The 24,332-nt window shown below is 42.3% G+C and overlaps 1 protein-coding gene across 2 annotated transcripts in view; it reads right to left on the bottom strand.

Moving 5' to 3' along the window:
• POT1 (protection of telomeres 1) overlaps positions 1-24,332 on the bottom strand; it is a 640,429-nt gene that overhangs the window by 107,089 nt on the left and 509,008 nt on the right. The window lies entirely within an intron of this gene.

Genomic DNA, 24,332 nt, shown 5'->3' with positions numbered 1-24,332 from the left:
CTGAAAAACCCTCTCTCTGAAGAATGCATATCTTCATTCTTCAACCACCTCCAGTGAAGGCAAAGTAAAGACTGGAGGTATGTGTGAGGTGGGAGGGGTTTTAGAGGGCTCTTGGAGTAATGGATCATGGATGCGCATCACCTGTATGAAACAGGAGTAATGGATCATGGATGCGCATCACCTGTATGAAACAGAAGAGCAGGAAGAACAAAGCAGGGTAAATGAGGTGCATGCCAGAACCTTTGGTTGAATAGAAAATTAGGGGGTCTGATGGACTCTCAACACCATGAAACAAATTAATTTATCAGGTAAGCATAACTTTTGTTTTCTTTCATAAGGTGGTGAGAGTCTACAAGCCTTGACATATGTGATCTTATACCTATGCTGTGAAGTCCATGATACCATAAAAGGGTGGGACCAGACACTGTGGCCTAAAGAACCTTCCTACCAAATGCAGCCTCTGAAGAAGCAAAAACATTAAAATGATAACATTTTGTAAAATTATGTATTTTGAGAGTGCTGCTTTGATCAGTTTTAGGCTCCAATTGGAGCCTTGTTCTCATGCCATCAGACACGGCATGAGAACTAGTCCAGCAAAGGGTTAAGTCACCTGTTAACTCACTCCAACTTTCTTGTTTAACTGCACGTATAGGTTAGGGCTAGCATGTGCGCAAAAAAGGCTGAAAGTTATATTAAAAGGACCAGTAAATACAGTAGATTTGCATAATTGACAAATGCATGATAAAAAGACAATGCAATAGAAAATAGTCTAAATGTCAAATGAGTAGTAGATTTTTTTTTGTTGTTTCCAAATTTCAGTTATTTCCACTCCCACTGTATAATGTGACAGCCATCAGCCAATCACAAATGCATATTCTGTTAAGAAAAAGCAACAAGAAAGAGGCGCCAATGGTGCAGATCAATGGAGATTTTTAGTATACCAAAACGTATGTGAACACTAAGTACTCACAATATGAGAAGGCACTCAGTTGTACCGGTAGACACAGGCTGGGTTTTAACAGCAATCCAGCTGGCTGAACAAGGAAGCAGCTCTCTATCAGCATCCAGTAGGAGGAGATCTAAAAAGTATAAGCAGGGATAGAGGCGCCAATGGTGCAGGTAAATGGTGGTACAGATGGTAGTAATAGCCCAGTATACACAGGGTACTCACATTTATTGAAGGCACTCACTTGTACCTATAGAGACGGGCTGGATTTTAGCAGCAATCCAGCTGGCTGATCCAGGGTGAACTGGCTGGTTCGTGGGTGTTAGAGTGCAGATACTCTAAAGTAGCATAGCAAGGCAGTACCATATATAACACTGAGAGTGGGTTTATATAAAAAAATGGATTTATTTAAAACATATAAAAAGGTTTACCACTCATCATAGTGTTAAAAAAGTAATTGGTACATCAGGAATACATGCAACGCGTTTCTCAGTCCTGAGTACTGAGAAACGCGTCGCATGTATTCCTGATGTACCAATTACTTTTTTAACACTATGATGAGTGGTAAACCTTTTTATATGTTTTAAATAAATCCATTTTTTTATATAAACCCACTCTCAGTGTTATATATGGTACTGCCTTGCTATGCTACTTTAGAGTATCTGCACTCTAACACCCACGAACCAGCCAGTTCACCCTGGATCAGCCAGCTGGATTGCTGCTAAAATCCAGCCCGTCTCTATAGGTACAAGCGAGTGCCTTCAATAAATGTGAGTACCCTGTGAATACTGGGCTATTACTACCATCTGTACCACCATTTACCTGCACCATTGGCGCCTCTATCCCTGCTTATACTTTTTACAAATGCATATTCGTATATTCTGTGAATTCTAGCACATGCTCAGTAGGAGCTGGTGACTCAAAAATTGTAAATATAAAAATACTCAGCACATTTTGTTAGCGGAAGTAAATTGGAAAGTTGTTTCAAATTGCATGCTCTATCTGAATCATGAAAGTTTAATTTTGACTTGAGTGTCCCTTTAACCCCTTAATGACCGGACCATTTTTCAATTTTCTTACCCTTAATGACAATGGCTATTTTTACATTTCTGCAGTGTTTGTGTTTAGCTGTAATTTCCCTCTTACTCATTTACTGTACCCACACATATTATATACCGTTTTTCTCGCAATTAAATGGACTTTCTAAAGATACCATTATTTTCATCATGTCTTATAATTTATTAAAAAAAAAAAAAAAAAATATGAGAAAAAAATGGAAAAAAACCCACACTTTTTCTAACTTTGACCCCCAAAATATGTTACACATCTACAATCACCAAAAAACACCCATGCTAAATAGTTTCAAAATTTTGTCCTGAGTTTAGAAATACCCAATGTTTACATGTTCTTTGCTTTTTTTGCAATTTATGGGGCAATAAATACAAGTAGCACTTCGCTATTTCCAAACCACTTTTTTTCAAAATTAGCGCTAGTTACATTGGAACCCTGATATCTGTCAGGAATACCTGAATATCCCTTGACATGTATATATTTTTTTTTAGAAGACATCCCAAAGTATTGATCTAGGCCCATTTTGGTATATTTCATGCCACCATTTCACCGCCAAATGAGATAAAAAAAAAAAAGTTCACTTTTTCACAAAATTTGTCACAAACTTTAGGTTTCCCACTGAAAAAATTTACAAACAGCTTCTGCAATTATGGCACAAATGGTTGTAAATGCTTCTCTGGGATCCCCTTTTTTCAGAAATAGCAGACTTATATGGCTTTGGGGTTGCTTTTTGGTAATTAGAAGGCCGCTAAATGCCGCACCACACATGTTTTATGCCCAGGAGTGAAGGGGTTAATTAGGGAGCTTTTAGGTTTAATTTTAGCTTTAGTGTAGTGTAGTAGACAACCCCAAGTATTGATCTAGGCCCATTTTGGTATATTTTATGCCACCATTTCACCGCCAAATGCGAGCAAATAAAAAAAAAAAACTTTACATTATTCACAATTTTAGGTTTCTCACTGAAATTATTTACAAACAGCTTGTGCAATTATGGCAGAAATTGGTGTAAAAGCTTCTCTGGGATCCCCTTTGTTCAGAAATAGCAGACTTATATGGCTTTGGCGTTGCTTTTTGGTAATTAGAAGGCCGCTAAATGCTGCTGCGCACCACATGTTAATTATGCCCAGCAGTGAAGGGGTTAAATTAGGTAGCTTGTAGGGAGCTTGCAGGGTTAATTTTAGAGATCAGCCTCCCACCTGACACATCCCACCCCCTGATCCCTCCCAAACAGCTCTCTTCCCTCCCCCACCCCACAATTGTTCCCGTCATCTTAAGTACTGGCAGAAAGTCTGCCAGTACTAAATAAAAGAGGTTTTTGTTTTTTTTAAATAAAAATAATAAAGTATTTTAGCTGTGATGGACCCCTGCCTTAGCCCCAACCTCCCTGATCCCCCCTCCAGCTCTCTAACCCTCTCCCCTACCTAATTATCACCATCTTGGGTACTGGCAGCTGTCTGCCAGTACCCAGTTTGGCCCCCAAACCCCCCCAAAAAGTATTTTTATTTTATTTTTACTTAAAAAACTATTTCTGTAGTGTAGCAGCCCCCCACAATACCCCCACCCCCTCCCAGATCCTTTTATATTTTTTTTTTAAAAAAATCCCTTTTTTTTCCCCTTTCTGCATCATTCATTGGTGTCAGTGTGGCTAATGGGTGCACGTGCACGCGCGCGCATCGTGCACACGCACCCTCACACCCGGCACTATCGCTACCGGTGCAGAGAGGGCCACAGAGTGGCTCTCTCTGCATCGGGGGCTTGTAAAGTGGTATTGCAGGATGCCTCCATAGCGAGGCATCACTGCAATACCCTCAGAGCTGCTGGAAGCATTTGTGATCGCTTCCAGCACTCTGTTTGACAACTGACGTACCAGGTACGTCCATTGTCATTAACTGCTTGTTAATGCATGACGTACCTGGTACGTCAGTTGTCATTAAGGGGTTAACTATGGCGAAGGAGTCTTTTTTTTTTTTTTTTTTTTGACAAACATTTTTTATTGAGGTTGAAAGGAAAAATAACATGTGATTGTGAATCCACACAGGTTACATACAATATAACATGATACAATAGGAGTTTATAACAGTTAATGTAGATTGTCCTATTCAATATCTAAAGTTACCTACTAGAGGAGAAACAATTAGGACATAGATAAACAACCTGTGTAGAGAGAGTAGAAACCTCATTTTCATTAAACCGGACACCACATGGTATGGCGAATCTTAGTACAATATAGGTATGTAAGTATGGAGAACTCATGATTGAGGTGTGCGAAATATAGGAATCTCAACGTTCAAGAGTACTCAACGGGTTAGGTTTATAAAGCATGCATCCATAAATTACAATGGGTAATGGTGTGGTTTAAGTGTTTTAAGGGAGAGATCAGTGGGCCAGAGCCACTTTTAATTTAGGTGGAGGGGGGGAGGCGGGTCCATTTGATAGAAGTATATACTGGGATCCAATTTAACTCCAAATGTCATAATAACTTTGCTGAGACAAGGGAGCCAAGTTAAAGCTAGAGAACATGAGGATTGTAGTGGGACCCTCATATACAGAACCATATGGTATATATCAACTTAGATCACTTAGCCACTAACCCAAGATAGCATTAAAGGATTGACAATATAAACATTTTAAAGGTTACAATTAGTTTCATAATTATAGAGGATAAAGAACATTAAATGCTAATTTCTCTTGGTGTCATACTGTATACTATTACCCCGCAGGCAAGCAATAAGAACACAACAACATGGAGCAGCTAAGGAACATCATGACATGTAAAATACAGATCTTAAGGTTATGTGGAAGAAAGAATGAAAACACCTGGTCCCTACCTATATGTTGAAGCTGTTGAAGTTTTAAGTTGAATGAGGGAGATTAATAGTAGACTTGGGCAATATGTAATCTGATATGAAATAAGTTGTAGCTTCTTAAAGAAGCCTAAGATAGTATCTCAGCAAGTGAAAATGGTAAAAGGAATGGTTGCAGATATGTTTATTAGCATATTAATCACCTGGCTGGGCTTTAGCAGACATAAGTTGATATAAAAGCAAGACTCAGAGCCCTATACTAGAGTCTTGGTCAGATGCATATAATCAACTTAGGGATATTTCCCGAGATGTAATAATATAGTTGTTCTGCTTTATTAATGAGAGACAATATGGCTATGTTTTAAATGTATGGGCTGCCTAAAAGTCCAAACATGGTAAATGTGAGATCTGAGCTGTGTTCCAGACTAAATGTTGGCAAAGCCAAATAAAACAGTCCTCAGTTAAGGGTGTAGTGCCCCAGGATAATTATAATAAGACCTAGATGCAAGTACATACTTAGGTGTTTGGTCAGCGATAATACGTTAGTAACTTAGTTAAGTCTCCTCAGCTGAGAGAGGGAGTGCCCGATATCATTCATATACTGTATAAATGTAAGGAAATACTGCAGCTAACTTTAGGCTTAAGCTTCATGTGAAAAAACAATTAAATACTATCTGAGCAAGCCACTACAGAACATATGGAATCAAATAAGGCATTCTAAGTAAATCTTTTTATGTTCTGCTAACACTGAATTATATGCTCTTCTGGGCAGGAGATACTAACTATATAGTGTGGTTTTATTTTCAGACTAACGGATACAGCATGTCTGGCAATATCAGTAGGCTTAGTAGTCATAAGTATACCATTAGATAGTTTATGAGTCTAATCTTTAGCTGCATGCAATATTAGTACCCGGTTCCAAGTAAGAGCATAGTTTATCAGGACTTCAGCATACAGAGCCTCTAATCATAGGAATATTAGTATAACATAAACAACTATAGGTATATATCAGTGCAGGCCGTATAATGTAATAGTATACTGTGTTGAACTAAATAACTTTTAACTGTAATAGGAATTTCTTCAGTAAAATGTACACACCAACCAATACCTTTCATAGCCTGTACATATAGGAGGAACTAGAATCTATAAACAAATGACTCAGCAGCAAAAATATAAATATGCTCCGTGCAAGTGGCATTAGATCATATTCATTGTGATACATAAAGCAAATAGTAATGAACATGTTGTAAAACTAAAACGTTTACCTTATATAATATTTAATAATGAACAGGGATATAGCAAATTCTAAAAGAGATAAACAAAGCCTCCAAATAGAGCAGAGTAACTAGTATAAAGCATAATGAAGGGTATAGTATGTGTAAGGGCCTATAAACTAGACTTTAGCCCTAAAACACCAGGGGCTAGGTAGTATGAGGCAGACAGTAATGTTGAATAATAGCCCGCTGTAAATGCTCTCATGCCCTCCCGAAATTACCCCACACCTATTCTTGCAGAGTTCAATTTACAGGCAGTCTAAGATGTAAGAAGAGAATATGCTGGCTCAAGCGGTGTGTAGCAGTCTGGGCATTTAATAAAAGGGAGCCAAGATGGACAAATTCGGTATTGAGATACCTGATGCACCAAGGGTGCAATTTTGGCAAAAGTCAGAAGGTTTTAATATTCTTTTAGGTATCTTCCATTGCGCTCAGCTGAATCTTCTTTAGCGGCAAATGTCAGAACTACTGAGGCCGGTATAGTCGCATTGTCCTCTCCTCCCAGAAGGCATATTGCGGTCTCATTTGGACAGCCGAGGTTTGGTGCGGAGGTATTTTCTAGGGTCTGTGAATCATCGTGGGTCTCCTCCTTTCCATGCGCTTCATCGGATCTCTCAGACCAGCCGTGACTGCTGTAGTTGCCGTCTGGTATACCATCATGTTGGCTATGAGTGTCAAACAGAGGGAGCAAACCCTCTAAAAGTTGCTGTCTGAGGTTGCAAAAGTGATCGTTAAGGAGCTGTAGCATCCGTGCCTCCCATTGATCCACCAGCCGCACTGTATCCATGATACTCCGTTATTATGGGTTTAATCCAGAGCAGCCAGGGGTAACAAAATGTCCATAGAAGCACTATGATCTATTATCATTCAGACGACTCCCCCACTGTAGATGTGCAGCGTTAATATCTGTGCAAGTAAAAAGTGCAAGATGATTGGCACTATTTATAACTCATATCCTTGTTGCCAGCATATCATGCCTGATTGCGCACTTACAATGTCCAGTGAGGCCTAACGTGATAGCGGTCGGGCGCTCAAATCATTTGCTAGACGAGGTCTGGTTTAAATCTTTCTCATGTCAGACATCTCTGTCAGTTTCCTGAATAGCAAGTAGCTTTTCAACTAGCCGTTTTGCAGGGATTAAAGCCAATAAATACTTCAATTCTATAGTAATAAGTGGGCATTTGTGCGGAGCTCTGGAGCTACACAACCACCATGTTCAATGTCGGCTCCGCCCCCCCATGAAGGAGTCTTTGATCATATCCCCAGTGATGAATAATCTCACTAAGAGAGTGTAGCTGTAAGCAGGGATTGGTATCAACATCTTTGGCTACCATTGATTCAACGCTAGGCTTGCAAATGGAGTAATGCTAAAGGCAAATATCCCATATATGTTGGCTCCTTGATGTGCAGAAATGACCTGGGAGACACAATAGGTGCTATCCACTATTTGCGTTTTTATCTTCAGCGTTAATGGGGACTTTGTGCTGCACAGTCGTGCTTCTCTCGCTGCATGTTGGGCCTGAGCAATTACTAGTAGCAAGCTCCATTTCACAGGATCTATCACTCACACAAGATGTTTGTTGTTCTGGTTCTTGTGCTTCCAACAAGCATCTAGGAGGCACACTCTCAAAGCCTTCCAATTTTAAGAAGTGGTCATCTAGGATATGCAAAATTTTCTCTTCCCACATTCGCTATTGAAACCTCCTCTATAAAAATAAGACAAGCTTGAATATGTAGATAACTATTCACCACTATGATAAAATCAGTATAAAAAGATGGTGTAGTATGGCTCAGAAGAAATTGACAGACCCAAGCTGGATGTTTTACCTGGGTTACCAGTGGGGGTACCGAGGCTCTATGAAAGGCTGTGGCTTCAAGCCTCGACAGTTTGGTCCAGAGCACTGGGGTCATAATCACGGCTAAAATGATATTGATCAAATCTACACTATGTAGACCAGCTGCAGATAGAAAGTTCATCAGCAGATTACAGGATTCTCCTCAGAAGCACTTGGAATTGCGACCAGCTAGCGTTGTTTTCCGGACACGCCCCCTGAACAATTGAATTTTATTGTGCAGCCCCACAATTGTCTGTTACATGAGGGATTCCGACATATAGATATAGGTCTAGACTACTACTCAAGCAATAAAAGTGTTATTGAATCCTCAAGTCATGTTGAAGCACAATGGCAACAACATTCTTGTGCTACACTTGCAATCTAGGCCTAAATGAGGAGAATGTATTGATTTCCTTGTTTGTATATGTGTTATTAAATGAATAACTATTCGATTATTACAAAATAATAATTAGCACCTACATGCTGGTATAAAACAGATTTAGGGCTGGCTGGATGAAATTGTTATATTTATCTACATAGCTTAAACCTTTTAATTTTGATATAGATATATATTTTTCTCCCATTTTCCGGCTCCCTTGTATCATGTGACAGACATCAGCCAATCACAGCCTAGTATACTTATACCCTGTGAGCTTGTTCACATGCTCAGTAAGATCTTGTTCCCCGGAAAGTGTAAATATAAAGACAGTGCAAAATGTGACAGTGTGACACTGCCCTCTCCTGGATTCACTCTTATCTCTCTAACAGATCCTTCTCAGTCTCTTTTGCTGGTGACTCCTCCTCTCTATTGCCCCTGTCTGTTGGAGTACCTCAAGGCTCTGTCCTGGGTCCTCTACTCTTCTCTATTTACACTTCTTCACTGGATAAACTTGTCAACAGCTATGGCTTCAGCTATCACCTCTATGCTGATGATACCCAGATCTACCTTTCCACCCCTGCACTCTCTCCTTCTGTCAACTCTCACATCAGCGACTGCTTATCTGGCATTTCTTCCTGGATGGCCTCTCACCACCTAAAAATAAATATGTCCAAGACCGAACTACTTCTAATGCCCCCCTCTAGCTCCACTCCCGTCTCTAATTTCTCTATCACTGTTGGCGGCACCACTATCTCCCCATCACCCCAAGTCCGCTGCCTCGGAGTCACGCTTGACTCAAATCTGTCCTTCATTCCCCACATCCAACTGCTCTCTTCATCCTGCCGCAACCACCTACGCAATATCTCCAAAATTCACCCGTTTCTGAGTGCTGAAACTACCAAACAGCTCATCCACTCCCTGGTAATTTCCCGACTTGACTACTGTAACAACTTACTAACTGGCCTCCCTCTCTCCCGCCTCTCTCCCCTCCAATCCGTCCTAAATGCATCCGCCAGACTAATCCACCTCTCTCAACGCTCTGTTTCTGCTGCGCCTCTCTGTGAGTCCCTTCACTGGCTCCCCATTCACAACAGAGTTAAATTCAAAATTCTCACCCTGACCTACAAAGCCCTCACCAATGCTGCCCCATCCTACCTGTCCTCACTCATCAACAAATATACTCCTGCCCGTCCCCTAAGATCCAACAACGACCTGCTTCTTGCATCCTCTACCATCACCTCCTCTCATTCTAGACTACAGGACTTCTCTCGTGCGGCACCAACCCTCTGGAACGCACTTCCTCGAGATGTCAGACTTGCCCCTAACCTCTCCTCCTTTAAACGTTCCCTAAAGACCTTTCTGTTCAGGGAAGCTTATCACCCGACTTATTAACAAACTAACCAACTAACTAACAGTTGCCCTCTATCTCCTCACTAATATCATTCTCACCTCTGCAGTCCCCACCTCCTGTTTCCAATCCTCCTACCCATCTAGATTGTAAGTTCCCACGGGAACAGGGCCCTCAACTCCCCCTGTATTTGTCTGTAAAATTTGGTGTCTTATCGTATTGTTTCTCCACTGTACTGTTATCCTTGTACCCATGGGCAGCGCTGCGGAATCTGTTGGTGCTTTATAAATAAAGAATAATAATAATAATAACAATAATAATAGAAGTAAACTGGAAAGAGTCTTAAAACTACATGTTCTTTCTGAATCATAAAAGTTTATTTTGACGAGTGTCCCTTTAAGACAGCAGCAACTTTTTTTATTTAAATTTCAAGTCAAATAATTCCCAAATTTACAAAGTAAGTACAACGGAGTTTACATTAGGCAATTAAAAAAAAAAAAAAATAATTAAAGGAAACACCCCTTCTGAAAAGAACTCATAACATGTATAAATTAAAACATGATAAAAAAACAGAGATATGGTAGAACACAATTTACCTGAATAGCGTACATAACTTGAATCAAATAAAGTAAAAAAGCATGCCAAAAAGCAGGCCCGAAAGTACTAGTGTGCATCAAAAAATAATTTGCAACCCCCCCCCCCCAAAAAAAACCAGTGTGCATTTAAAAATATACACACACAAAAGCTGTTTACCGTACAAAAATGTATGTGGTCAAAAAAACATGATGCAAAATTATAAGTACTTAATAATAAAGCAAACAAATAGAAAATGTCCACAGCACCAATGCTCATATAAACTTCTGCTTTATTAGGACATGGCCTTCAAGGGCTTATAAATTAGTATATGAACCTCCTAGGTTTAGCTTTCAACTAAGAATACCAAGAGAACAAAGCAAAATTGGTGATAAAAGTAAATTGAAAAATTATTTAAAATGACATTATCTGAATCATGAAAGTTTATTTTGGACTAGACTGTCCCTTTAAGCCTTCGGCTGGGGTGTATTTGCCTCCTCCTGGTGGCCATGTGTTGTATTTCCCAACAGTAAGGAATTAAGCTGTGGACTCTCCCCATCTTAGGAAGGAAATAAAGTACTTACCAATAGGAACTCTGCTGCTGGAGGAAACCAGTAGCAAGCCAAAACCGGTGCTGAAACATAACAACAGAGTATCCGGAATAGGAGTATATCGACAAACCAACAGAAGGAGTCAAAGTACAAGTCCCTGCGACATCCGTGGAAAGGCTTGTGACTAAATCCCAATAGGTGAAATATATGCCACTACCAATACTCCAGATACATCCCTCTAGCAATCACTATACTTTGAGGGGAAATGTGCCTCAACTCATGCTGAGAACCCCTCTCACTGAAGAATCAAATGCACATCTTCATTCTTCACCCTTCTCCAGCGGAGGCAAAGACAAGACTGAGTTTCCAGTGAGGTAGGAGGGATTTTAAAGAGTTCCTGGGGTTTGTGGTTATTTGCCTTCTCCTAGTGGTAGGGACTAGTAATTGCGAGGAGTAATGAATCAGACTCTCACCACCTGTATGAAAGTAAACAGTAATTACAGACAAAATAAATAGCCCAAAAACAGTCATTTCCTTGTGCATTGAATTAGATTAAATAACTGTATTTATTATGAAAATGGAGATTAGAATCTCGGCCTAAAATGCAAGAAGTAGGCACCATTTGGCTTTAGTTTGAGATAATGGAGGGCTACCTCAGGGCGCATAGTTCCTACTAGGTCAATAAGTGACCAGAGATTGTTGATTTTGGTCGACAGTGGTTGAATAGCAGGGCATTCCCCACAAATGCGGTAGGTATCACCAATCTAATTACATCCTCTCCAGCAGAGTGGGGAGGAAGCTGGCAATATTTATTTATTTTTTAATTAAATTTTATTTGTTTTAACAAGTATAACAATAATTGGGGACTCGCAGGGCCCCAACACATTATAGTACATATCATATCATAAAGTACTAGAGTAGAAAAATAGAAAAAGTACAACTGAAGCGTTGAAGTATCAAAAGTAGAAGTCGGTACATTTCTGAGAAATTATCAAAAGAGGGGTGGGGAGGGGGGGGTGGGGAAGGGGGGGCTCATCTATATGGGTGGGGAAGGTGGGGGGGGGGGACGTTCCTATCGGGAATCTTCTGAGGCAGATGAAGCGTGCGTTTTTATACTCTGACCTGGGGGAGCCATGTGATGTCATGTGTGTCCGTCCAGTCAGCCCAAACCAACTCAAAAAGGTCACTTCTGTCCAGACTATAGAAAATGTCTCTTTCCATAGCGTGTAAGTAAGCCATATTTCTAAGAATATCAAGCCAGCTAGGGGGAGAAGCCTTCTTCCAGCATCTAGCAATACTAGTTTTAACCGAGGACAGGAGATAAACACAAAAGATCTGCTGATGTTTAGGGAGGACGTGCAAGTTTAGATGTAGAAGTGCTGTGGCAGGGTTTTTAGGTAAGTGAATCTTGAGAGTAGATAGAGTGCGGAAGCATATGTTCCACAGAGGAGACAACCTTGGGCATTCCCACCAAATGTGGAGCATGCTTCCCTGGGCCCCGCAGTCCCTCCAGCATTGTGGAGAAGACGTCGGAAACATCTTAGATAACCGCACTGGGACCAGATACCATTGAGAGATGACTTTATAGTGTGTTTCGAACATTGTCACACAATGCAAATATTTTTTGGTTAGGGTGAGGGATCCCTGCCAAGCGTTAGCCGAAATTCGAGTGTGAAGGATAGTATCCCACTTATGCAAGTGTGGAGCCAGGTCTGGGGGCACCGTACCCTCCAGCAGACAATAATGTCTCGAAAGGGGCTTGTGGAGTCTACGCCCACCTCTCCACACAGATTCCCAAGGGGTAAGTTGACGCGGAGTGGAGGGGGAGAATCCCCAGCTAGAGAGGAAACTCTTAATCCTAGTGAGTTCGAAGTGGAGGTAGGGCTGGATATCTTCACAGGGTCTGTCCTTAGACAGCGAGAGATAACCGTCTCCACTGGTCTCAGACCAAAAGTCTGAAACTTGCTTCACACCTAACCTAGCCCACGCGTTGGGGTGTGTTTCAGGGAGGCCGGTGAAGAGGCCTGGAATAGAAGTGATCGGGGAAGGATGCGGCGCAATCAGGTTGCGGTGCCGGATCTTATCCCAAATAGCCAGGCACTCCACGACTACATAATTAAGTATGTTCAAGGTTCTACGGCTATGGGCCGGGGTCCAGATTAGGTCCTTTAAGTATATATCGAAGGGCAGTGAAGCTTGTTCGATATCTCTCCACCTATCTTGTGAGTTAAGTACTCCCCACTGAGAGATATGCGTGAGCATGGCTCCCTCGTAGTACTTCACTATGGATGGGGAGGCGAGTCCCCCCATCTGGACCGGGAACTGGAGGGTTTTATGTGCTATTCTGGGGGTTTTGTTCTGCTAGATAAATTTGGTGCACTCGCTTTGGAATTGTAGCAGAAGGTGGGTGGGTATTCTGATTGAGAGGCATCTAAACAGATAGGTGAGCCGCGGGAGGAACGACATCTTAAGGGAGGCTATGCGGCGCATCCAAGAAATACTCTGGTGATCCCAGACATTTTTTAACGCTCGCAGATCTGCCAGCAGGGGTAGAAAGTTATCCTTGACCATCTGCTTCAGGTCATTAGATATTTTAACTCCAAGATGGGTGATCCATTTACTAGACCATTTGAAGTCGAATTGCCTTTGGAGGGCTGAAACATAGCTTTGGGGGAAACCCCACCAGTAGATTTCTGTTTTGGGGGCGTTAAGTTTGTAGAAGGAAAGAGAGTCAAAGGACTTTAGGATTTCCAGAAGTCTAGGGATTGTGCGAAGTGGGTCTGCAGAGAACACAGTCACATCGTCAGCAAACAAGGCGATGTTATGTTTGGAGCCCGAGAGTGTGATACCCACCAAATCCTTGTTAGTGCGTATTGTTTCTGCTAGTGGCTCAATTGCCAGGGCGAACAGGAGTGGAGAGAGGGGGCAGCCTTGTGCCATTATGGATGGGGAATGAAGTTGAATGGAACCCCATCCCCCTGACCGTTGCCGTGGGGTTGGAATATAGAGCTTGAATCGCGAGGCTTATGTCAGAGGGGAATTTGAAAGCGTCAAGAGTCTCCCAGAGGTAGCTCCATCTGACTCTATCAAAGGCCTTCTCGGCATCAAGAGAGATAACCGAGAAAGGCTTGTTCATTCTCGTCGATTCGCAAACAATGTTGATGAGGTGCCTAGTGTTATCTGGGCCCTCACGATTATGTATAAACCCTACTTGGTCTGGGTTGATTAGGGTAGGCAGGAGTTTGCAGATTCGATTAGCGATAAGCTTGGAGTAGATTTTTATGTCCACATTTATAAGCGAAATAGGCCTATAGTTGGGGCAATAACAGGGGTCTTTGTTTGGCTTAGGGATCATAATGATCTCAGCCTCCAAGAATTCCCTTTTAAAACTGCCTTCTTGTCTGGCAGTGTTAAAGAACCTAAGGAGCAACGGCATCAGTTCTTGGCTATAAGTTTTGTAGAACTGTGCGGGAAATCCATCTGGGCCAGGGGCCTTAAGGGCTTTGAGGCGCTGGATAACCTGCTTAACTTCCAGCTGAGTGAACGGGTTAGTCAAAGACTCTTGTTGTTCCGTCGATAGGGACGGTAGGTTTAGAGAATCAAGAAATTTTCTGATCTGTTGTGTGGAGGCGGGGGTCTTAATCTCAGTACTCTCAAGGTTGTAGAGCTTGGAGTAGTAATCTGAAAAGCAGTTCCCTATCTGTGAGGGGAGTTTGTGGGTCTTATTGTTATAAGAGATTTGGTGTATGCGAGACGTGCTGTTCCGCTGGCGCAATTTATTTGCTAACAGTGTATCTGCCCTGTTGCCTTTATAATAAAATAACTGTTTAAGTCTTGTGAGATTCTCTTTGGTACGTCGCAGTTCTAGATGGTTAATATGCGAGCGCACTGCTAAGATCTGGGATGACAGAGCTTCCGTAATGTTGGTTCTATTAGCAGATTCGAGTAGCCTAAGTTTGCAATGGGCTTGGGCTAGGGATAATCCAGCCAGTTTCCTAAGGCGGGCTTGCTTGCGGATGATATAGCCTCTGGATACTGCCTTAATGGCTCCCCAGAGTGTATCATCCGCTGTCTGACCATTATCATTGAGTTGGATGAGATCAATAAGATCTCTTCGTAGCTCCTCCCTGAAGGGAATGTCTGCTAGAATATTGCGCGGAAGAGACCATCTGTTTTTATGAAGACATGGGTCACTAGTTTGTAAGTCCGCAAGTACTGGGTCGTGGTCAGACCATGGACATAGGGGGATGCTGGATTGGAGCACTGAGTCCAAAGTCCCCGCCGAGCAGAAAATGTGGTCTAACCTAAAGTAGGTTTTGTGTGCCTGGGAGAAGTGGGTGAAATCCCTATCTGTGGCATGTATGGAACGCCAAATGTCATAGTACACAAATTCAGACATGATTGATTTAAAGCGTGTGGAGAGGAGAGTTAGTTGGGAGGAGGACTTAATTGGGGTTAGCCTTTTGCGGTCTAGTTCAGTGTCCCAGATCATGTTATAGTCCCCTGCTATTATGACTCTGCCCTGTTTATGTTGGTCAAGTAATCTCAGAATATTCCTAAGGCAAGCAGGCTGGTGAGAATTGGGTAAGTAAACTGAGACTAGGGTATGTGTGACATGGTCAAGCTTACAAACTACTATAGTGAATCTGGCCTGTGGGTCCCTTAGTACCTGGATTTCCTCATAAGCTATCCTCCTGTGAATCATGACAGTAGTCCCTCGAGCCTTTTTTGTGAATGAGGAGCACTCAATGGTCGTGTATGAGCGAGAATGGAATCTATTGGGAGCATCTATCAACCAGTGCGTTTCTTGTAGAAACACTACATCTGGGTTGTGATGGTGAAGCATACGGGAGAGTAAGCTCCTCTTGTAGGGAGAATTTAAGCCTCTGGAGTTATGTGTGCAGACTCGTAAACGGGACATTCTCTACCTCCAGCTCAGGGGAATGGGTGGACAGGAGAAATATCTGGGAGACTTAGGCCGTATTCCTGGTGAGAGGTGGGTGAGGGTTGGGGAGAAAAGGGATTAATCAGCACGTAGGGAAGGAATGTACCGACAGCTCAGATGGAAATAGTCCACCTAGGTGGAACCCTGGCGTGGGTTAACCGGTGTGGGGGGGGAGCTAAGGGCGAATGTATGGAGAGAGGAGCTGGAAGGACCAGCCCCACTCCACTAACTAGATGAATAGGTAATGGGAGGGTAAACCAAAGTGCAAATAAATATCAACCTGTGGGCCCGATAAGGGCATAACCCAAACATAGTAAACCAGGTGAACATAGGAACCTGACAAGAAACAGTAAATGTAATAAACAGTCTAAATACATAAGCATAGCATGAGAGAATAGAATGAAGTTGCATATGGGCAAAAAGTTGCATATTTCAGTCAATGCAGGCCCCACTCCATGTCACATTAGTGCATCAACAAAAGATAAGGGGAGTAGGGATGAGAACATTCTATCATGTCATGTCTATGGCACACAAAACATAGTGAGCACAGAGGCCTGGCAGAAAACGTTAAGGTGCAAAGAACATTGTAAGCACATAAGCCCGACATGCGATAATAGGATGTGGTCATATACGATCAGAAGGTTACAGTTTTCCAAACAATACATACCCTACTCCGTAACCCAATAGCATAACAACAAAAGGTGATGGTGAGGTAGACATTTTATCTCGTCAGGCCTGTGAAATATAGTGGGCACATAGGTCTGACAGAAAACAGTAGTTGTAATTAATATACTAAATACATAAACCTAACATGCATGAGACAATAGAATGCGGACCTAAATGATCAAAGGGTTACATATTTCAAACAATACAGGCCCCACTCCTTAACACGGTTGTATAACACCTAGAGGTAAAGTGAAATACATAAGCATAGCATGAGAGAATAGAATGAAGTTGCATATGGGCAAAAAGTTGCATATTTCAGTCAATGCAGGCCCCACTCCATGTCACATTAGTGCATCAACAAAAGATAAGGGGAGTAGGGATGAGAACATTCTATCATGTCATGTCTATGGCACACAAAACATAGTGAGCACAGAGGCCTGGCAGAAAACGTTAAGGTGCAAAGAACATTGTAAGCACATAAGCCCGACATGCGATAATAGGATGTGGTCATATACGATCAGAAGGTTACAGTTTTCCAAACAATACATACCCTACTCCGTAACCCAATAGCATAACAACAAAAGGTGATGGTGAGGTAGACATATTTTATCTCGTCAGGCCTGTGAAATATAGTGGGCACATAGGTCTGACAGAAAACAGTAGTTGTAATTAATATACTAAATACATAAACCTAACATGCATGAGACAATAGAATGCGGACCTAAATGATCAAAGGGTTACATATTTCAAACAATACAGGCCCCACTCCTTAACACGGTTGTATAACACCTAGAGGTAAAGTGAAATACATAAGCATAGCATGAGAGAATAGAATGAAGTTGCATATGGGCAAAAAGTTGCATATTTCAGTCAATGCAGGCCCCACTCCATGTCACATTAGTGCATCAACAAAAGATAAGGGGAGTAGGGATGAGAACATTCTATCATGTCATGTTTATGGCACACAAAACATAGTGAGCACAGAGGCCTGGCAGAAAACGTTAAGGTGCAAAGAACATTGTAAGCACATAAGCCCGACATGCGATAATAAGATGTGGTCATATACGATCAGAAGGTTACAGTTTTCCAAACAATACATACCCTACTCCGTAACCCAAAAGCATAACAACAAAAGGTGATGAGGGGTGAGGTAGGCATATTTTATCTCGTCAGGCCTGTGAAATATAGTGGGCACATAGGTCTGACAGAAAACAGTAGTTGTAATTAATATACTAAATACATAAACCTAACATGCATGAGACAATAGAATGCAGACCTAAATGATCAAAGGGTTACATATTTCAAACAATACAGGCCCCACTCCTTAACACGGTTGTATAACACCTAGAGGTAAAGTGAGTAGAGGTGTGCATATTGTATCTTGTCAGGTCCCTGAAATATAGCAGAAGTAAGTGCTACTTCTCAGGAGGACAGAGACTCCGAATGGATTGGATCCAGAGGCTGCTGTGTTTTCATTCTCTTCGGTCTTTGTTCCTTGACCGACCACTCGGGGGCCGAGACTCTCAGCTTAGATTGGGTCCCGGGGGGTCCCCTGGGGTCTACTGCCATGAGGCCCCATTGGCCCAGGAGAGAAGTCCCTTGAGAAAGAGAGGTCACCGTGAATGTTTTGTTGTCCTTTGTAATTATTAGTTTAGTGGGGTAACCCCATCTATATTTAATGTTTTCCCTGCGGAGGATCTGTGTAACTGGCTGAAAGTATCTGCGGTGCTGTAGAGTGTGTGCAGATAGGTCGGGCAGCAGCTGTATGTCCTTGAATCTGATCTCTGTGGTTTCCGAAAGGCCGCCTGCATGAGCCTGTCCTTGAATAGAAAGCTATGGAAACAGACTATGACGTCTCTCGGTTTCTCCTGTGAGACAGTTCTAGGTCGCAAGGCTCTATGAGCTCTTTCCATGGTATCATTTAGCCCTTCCATTGGACCCAGCAGGTCTTTGAAGAGATCTTTTAGAATGGTTTGAATCTCAGCAGGTTGGATGTCCTCAGAAATTCCTCTGAATCTTACGTTGTTTCTGCGTGCTCTGTCCTCCACGTCAGCAAGTTTAAACTCCAGCTGACTGATCTGGTCCGCCAGAGATTCCGAGTATGCCAGCAAGTTAGTGTGGTCGGTAGCAAGGTCATCCTGTTTTCTTTCCAGAGAGTCCACCCTGTCACCAATCTCGGAAATGTCCTTGCGAAGCATGATTGCGCTGAATTTCCTTGGTAATGGAGATAGTTTGGTTTGCAAGCATTTTTTTAAGGGTTTCTTCCGTAATTAGGTTTTGTGATCTGACATGAGGCGTGAGATCAGGTTGGGAGCCATCCCCTAGAGATTCAGAGTCACTCTGGCCCTCGTGAAAATCTTCAATCTGGTCTTTAGTTGGTTGCGTGAAATGGTCCCGAACCGTTTTTTTAACTGGACCTGGTGTTTTCAAATGCCTCCTGGCGTTATGGGGCATTTTCAAATGAGAGGAGAATATCCTACACTAAACAGATGAACCTAGGTTAGAGATTATTAAGGAGGCTTGTGGGCCCTACAGGTTGACAAAATGAAAGGAAGAAGATACACATGCACATTGGTATTACATAACGGAGTGGGGCCAGCTGTCCACTTGTGACCTCTATCTCCCCATGATGGTGTTTATGGGCAGAATACTGCCCTACAACAATGTATGTTTATCCAAAGACGCCAACACACGTGGAGAAAGGGGCCAAGTGGCTCCTACTGTAAATTACCTTTGACTTAAAATGAGACGCTTCAATAAATCCTAAAAGAGGTATTCCCCTCGGACTCAGGGAGGGAGGGATGCGACCCGAAGGAAGGGGAAAAGGAAAGTGGAAGTGACCAGCCTGCGTGAGCAGGCCGGAAAGGAGGAATCCGAAGGGGGGGGTTCAATAAGAGCAAAAATAGGTAACACCCAAGGGCTTATCAGCATGTACTACCAGAGTCAGTGACTCCCGCCAATCTATGCACAGAGCGAGACGCTAAGTTTGACTTCTCTATTGACTGACAATCAGCATAAGTGCAGCAGACAGGCAGGAGGGACCGAGGTCTAGATAGTGTGGTGCCCCACGTCCTGTAAAGAAGAAATGCAAGTTATGCAATGTCACGACACTCAAGCAAAATAAAACACTCCACTCTGAGCTAGGGCCGCAGAGGAACAGAAGCTGGCGCAGCAGCAAAATAAATCACAATTCTTAAGACTACACTATGATGATCTGCCCTTAACCTGTATGGGATAAAAGTTGTTAGACAGACAGAAGAATTATACAACACTTCACTTTTAGTCAGGGCTCAAAGGCACATAGGCTGACGTAGTAGCGTTTAATGAACAGTACAGTGAGGCCCACTGATAGAATAAAGTCAGACCAATCAGCACAGGGTCTAGGAATGATGTTGCGGTATGACAACAATGGTAGATAACAGACTAGGGTGCCTATATGAACTGTACAGGCTGCAGGGCCTCGTTAAACCAAATGGAGGTCAGTGTATGGGGCCTGATAGGCGCTAGGTTCCCCGACTAATTGGGGTAGGTTGCTGGGACTTCCCGTCTGCAGCTGATCCTCAGTGAACATAGATGTAAATCTCTTTTACAGGAATGCCTCTGTGTGGTCGTCTGTGGTATGGGTGGGTTAGTTCTCTATAGGAGGGTAAATCTACACAGTTTGCAGTGGGTATAATCGCAGGGGAGTTAAAGGCTCTGCAGCATCTGGAGTGATCCTAGGCGTGGCGTGCAGAATAAGGCATAATGAATCAAAATTTTGTACCAGCCTAGTATAAACAGCCACACTCGTCTTTTAACAGGTTGTAAGAGCCCTCAATAACCTTATTTTGAACACTTTTCAGGAGACCTAGTAGAGATATTAAAGTAGTGGTGCTGTTTTATTACTGCTGGCATTTACTTGAACTTTGCTTCCCACTTAAGTCCTTTCCCTATAGAGTTCAAACAGTAAGGTTGTTCCCTGAGAATAACAGGGCAGATCTTGCCTTTTGTTTTTATCCTCTGCCCCCTAGGTTTCCGTGTTGCAAGGGGAAGGATTCACTTGTGCGACAGCAGCACAACTCACAGGCTATTAGGGGCTAGTATGTTCTGTAGAGCTATGGGAAATAAAATATGTCAAGTCTGTTCCCTTATTTTTTCCCCTTGTTAATACAGGCTGGTGGTGGATGGACGACCCCCTTTACATTGTGTCCCAGAGTTAACACTTGCTAGGAGGCTAGATGGAATGCGGCCTGGCTAATGGCCGCACCGCAATGCGGATCTGAGGTAATTAGTTACTGGTCACTGTTGGGGGAGAGGTGTTATACATCGACCCTTTCACTGCTCTCTTACCTCCCTTCTTCTATTCCTGCCGGGGTTCGGCGGTGACCAGAGCAGATGCAGATCGCTGGTGGCTGGGGTGCGCTGCAGGGGCGGTGTGTGGTCACAGGCCCCAAGATGGCGGAGGTTTGCGCCAATGGATACGTGGCACAGCTCCGCTTTTGATGTGTCCTTAAGGCCGCTCGCTTAACAGTCCAGATCCGGCCACAGCCGGGACGATCTCCGACACCGAGTGTCAGTGTAGGGCCTTCAGCTAGGGGTGATGTACTCGCCGGAGGTGTCAGGCCTCTTCCTTGTCGCTGGTGTCCACAAGGTGTTAAGCTGCTGCTGCACCGGAGCGGAGCCCCGACCCTCCGTGCAGCAGGGGTAAGTGGACAGGGATATAGCTTGAGAATAGTCCAGGACAGTGCAGTCAGCTGGAGTAGATGAGTCGCACCTCCGGTGGATGAAAGATCCCTCCTCAGGCGGCAAAGCGGAGTGTGTAGGTAACGGCACAGCTGTCTTCAGTAGTGTGCTCCAAAAGCCTCCCTCCTCCTCAGCCAGTCTTAGGGATCAGATTAGAGCGTAATCTGGGGTGAAATAAAATACTTTTTTTCTGCAGTTGGTCACCTAATTTAAGGTTTAAATCCCTTAGCTAAGGGAGAGCTCCTGCAGATCACGTCTCTCCAGTTAGGCGGTTAGCTCCGCCCCCCCAAGCTGGCAATATTTTATGGAGTTTGAGAGTAACAAAAAGGTCATCCAGTTAAAAAATGTATAGAATAATTCATATAGTGTTACACAGTGAATAGTGGTTTTGGTATATATAATAGTTTCTCTCCATTGCTTCGGGTGGAAATCCGATATCCAGTCTGCTTTCCAGGCTCTGATGGCTCTCGTTTTGATGAGGTGGGTAGAGTTCAGAAGGCAACTGTAGTGTGCAGTGAATGGAGAAATCATCTGGAAGCAAGCAACCCAATCCTTCAAGGGGTTTAGCAGTGGGGAGGCACTGACAGAAAGCCCCACTCTTTTATTAAAGCTCTGAGGCATAATAGGTCAAAATGGTATCTATGTGGGAGGGTAGTGGCTTGGGGGATCTCCAGAGTGTCAGGGCATTAAGGCCTCGAAAAAATCCCTTACAGTGACACCAGAGACTTCGCTCCAAGGCTTTATTCTCGTTTTAGGCCATATGACAAATGGGATGTATCAGTGATGGGTACGGTGCCACCTGTATATGGTGGCATAGTTTATACCACATATTCCTACATTGCCAAATAATTTTTTTGTTAAGAGAAACAATGGTCAAACAATGAGGAGGTATCCAGAGTAGATCTTCAAGTGTGACATAGGGTGGGAGTAAAGCTTGACCAAACTCATACTATCGAGTTTGAGGTAAGGAGGTGGTTCAGGCTGTAATATGAGTGAGCATAGCCGCCTCATAATAAAGCCAAATGTTGGTTAAGATAAGGCCTCCTGTTTCTATGGTACATTGCAACAAGTTCGCTGTGATCCTTGGTCTCCTTCCATTTCAAATATATCTATTTACTAAAGATTGAAATTTGTTTATTAAAGGACCACTAAATACAGTCAAATTGCATAATTAATAAGTGCATAATAACAAGGCAATAACACTCTGAATTACTTAAAAGTAGTATATTTTTTCTGGCAAATTATTTTTTCTCCCATTTGCCAGCCCCATGTATCATGTGACAGACATCAGCCAATCAAAGACTAGTATAGTATACCCTGTGAGCTTTTGCACATTCTCAGTAGGAGTTGGTGCCTAAAAAAGTTTGCATATATAAAGCTTTGCAAAATTTGATAAATGAAGTAAAATGGAAAAATTCTTAAAATTGTGTGCTCTTTCTGAATCATGAAAGATTAATTTTGCCTGAAGTGTCCCTTTAAAGACATGGGGAGTTTAATTGGCAGGCATCTAAAGAGATAAGTTAGTTTTGGAAGTTGCATCATCTTTATCGCCGCTATCCTTCAAAACCACAAGACCTCATCATATCTCTTGGACACAAGATTCCTGTGAATCTGACCATATACTTAATTGTAGTTCTTAGCTATAACAATAGATAGATCATAGGATAGGATGGTTCTCAAGGACAGCTGCTACTTTAACCTCTTCGCAACCTGAAGCGTGGCAGAGTTAAAGGGACAGTATACACCAATTTTCATATAACTGCATGTAATAAACACTACTATAAAGAAGAATATACACAGATACTGATCTAAAAATCCAGTATAAAACATTTTAAAAACTTACTTAGAAGCTCCCATTTTAGCACTGTTGAAAAGGTTAGGCTGAGACGCCCATTGAAATGGGCTGGAAAGCAAAACAAGCAGACACTACCCCTCCCCTGCATATGAAAATACCCTTTACACAAACAGGAGCAAGCTGGAGTAGGTAGACAAAAAAGTCTACTTCTAAAACTTTGGGGCTTGGTTAGGAGTCTGAAAATCATCACAAAGTTATTTAAAAAAAAAAACACACACAAAACCCCCACAAAAAATTCCCTGTAAAGGCTATATAAATGGATCATCTACAAAACATTTATGCAAAGAAAAACCTATTGTAAAATGTCCTAACCATCCTGGTCAGTTCAAACTGGAATTATAGACAAGAGCTGTCCCTATAGCAAAGGATTGCTTAAAAATACTGGCCTCCATTACATATGCAGCGTCGCCCGCAAAATCCTCCGCCGCCAGATTTTACGCGATTTTGGTATTACATATACGGCGTAGCATACAAGTTACGCGCGTATATTTCACCCTTTGGACGTATTTTTTTTACCCATAGACTAACATAGAACAGTCGCGCAATTTGGTATCCAATATACAGCGTAAGGACTTACGCGTTCAGATTTCAGAAAATCTACTCCATTCTCATCTCGCCACAAATTGAAGGCGCAGCAACCCTTGCACTGACTAAAAAAGCAACGTAACTCGCTGGAAGCCTTAACAAACACATACATTTAAGCAGCATCTCAAGGTTAAAGGGACAGTATACTAAGATATTGCTTTTTTAAGGTTTATTTGTGTATTTGAAATAGTTTGAAGCCACAACATAATCAAATGGATTGAGCTTGTAGGTAGAATCAGATCTCATCACTTTATCACATTGTGTACATAGACTTGCTTATTTACTTTAAATTTGTTCTCAAAACAATCAACAATACTTGGAGGAGAGAACAATGGGAAATCATAATTGTATTACCTTCATCTCTTTAGAACCCACTGGAGTGTAATTTATTCTAATGTTAACACAGCTTATGTATAAAGGGGCAGTCAAGTCCAAAGAAAACCTTCTTGTTTTAAATAGGGCATGTTATTTCAAACTACTTTCAGATTTAATTCTAACACTTGCTTTGTTCTCTTGGTATTCTTAGTTGAAAGCTAAACCTAGGATGACTCATATGATAATTTCTAAGACCTTCTTGAAGGCTGCCTCTTGCAATTGTGTCAAACCAATCACAGACAACCCAACCTCTCACCTGCAGTCTTAAAACATCTGATAATGCCCACCCTATCAGTAACATCACTACTATATATACCAATGTGTCAATTTATATTGGATGTGAGATACAATGATTTACATCTTAGAAGTGAATATTACTATATGTACCCTTCATAAACAACTA

Source organism: Bombina bombina, chromosome 6 (genome assembly GCF_027579735.1).
Source record: "Bombina bombina isolate aBomBom1 chromosome 6, aBomBom1.pri, whole genome shotgun sequence".
Classification (NCBI taxonomy): domain Eukaryota; kingdom Metazoa; phylum Chordata; class Amphibia; order Anura; family Bombinatoridae; genus Bombina; species Bombina bombina.
The sequence above is the reverse complement of the archived record's forward strand: the minus strand, read 5'-3'. Positions and strand labels throughout refer to the sequence as shown.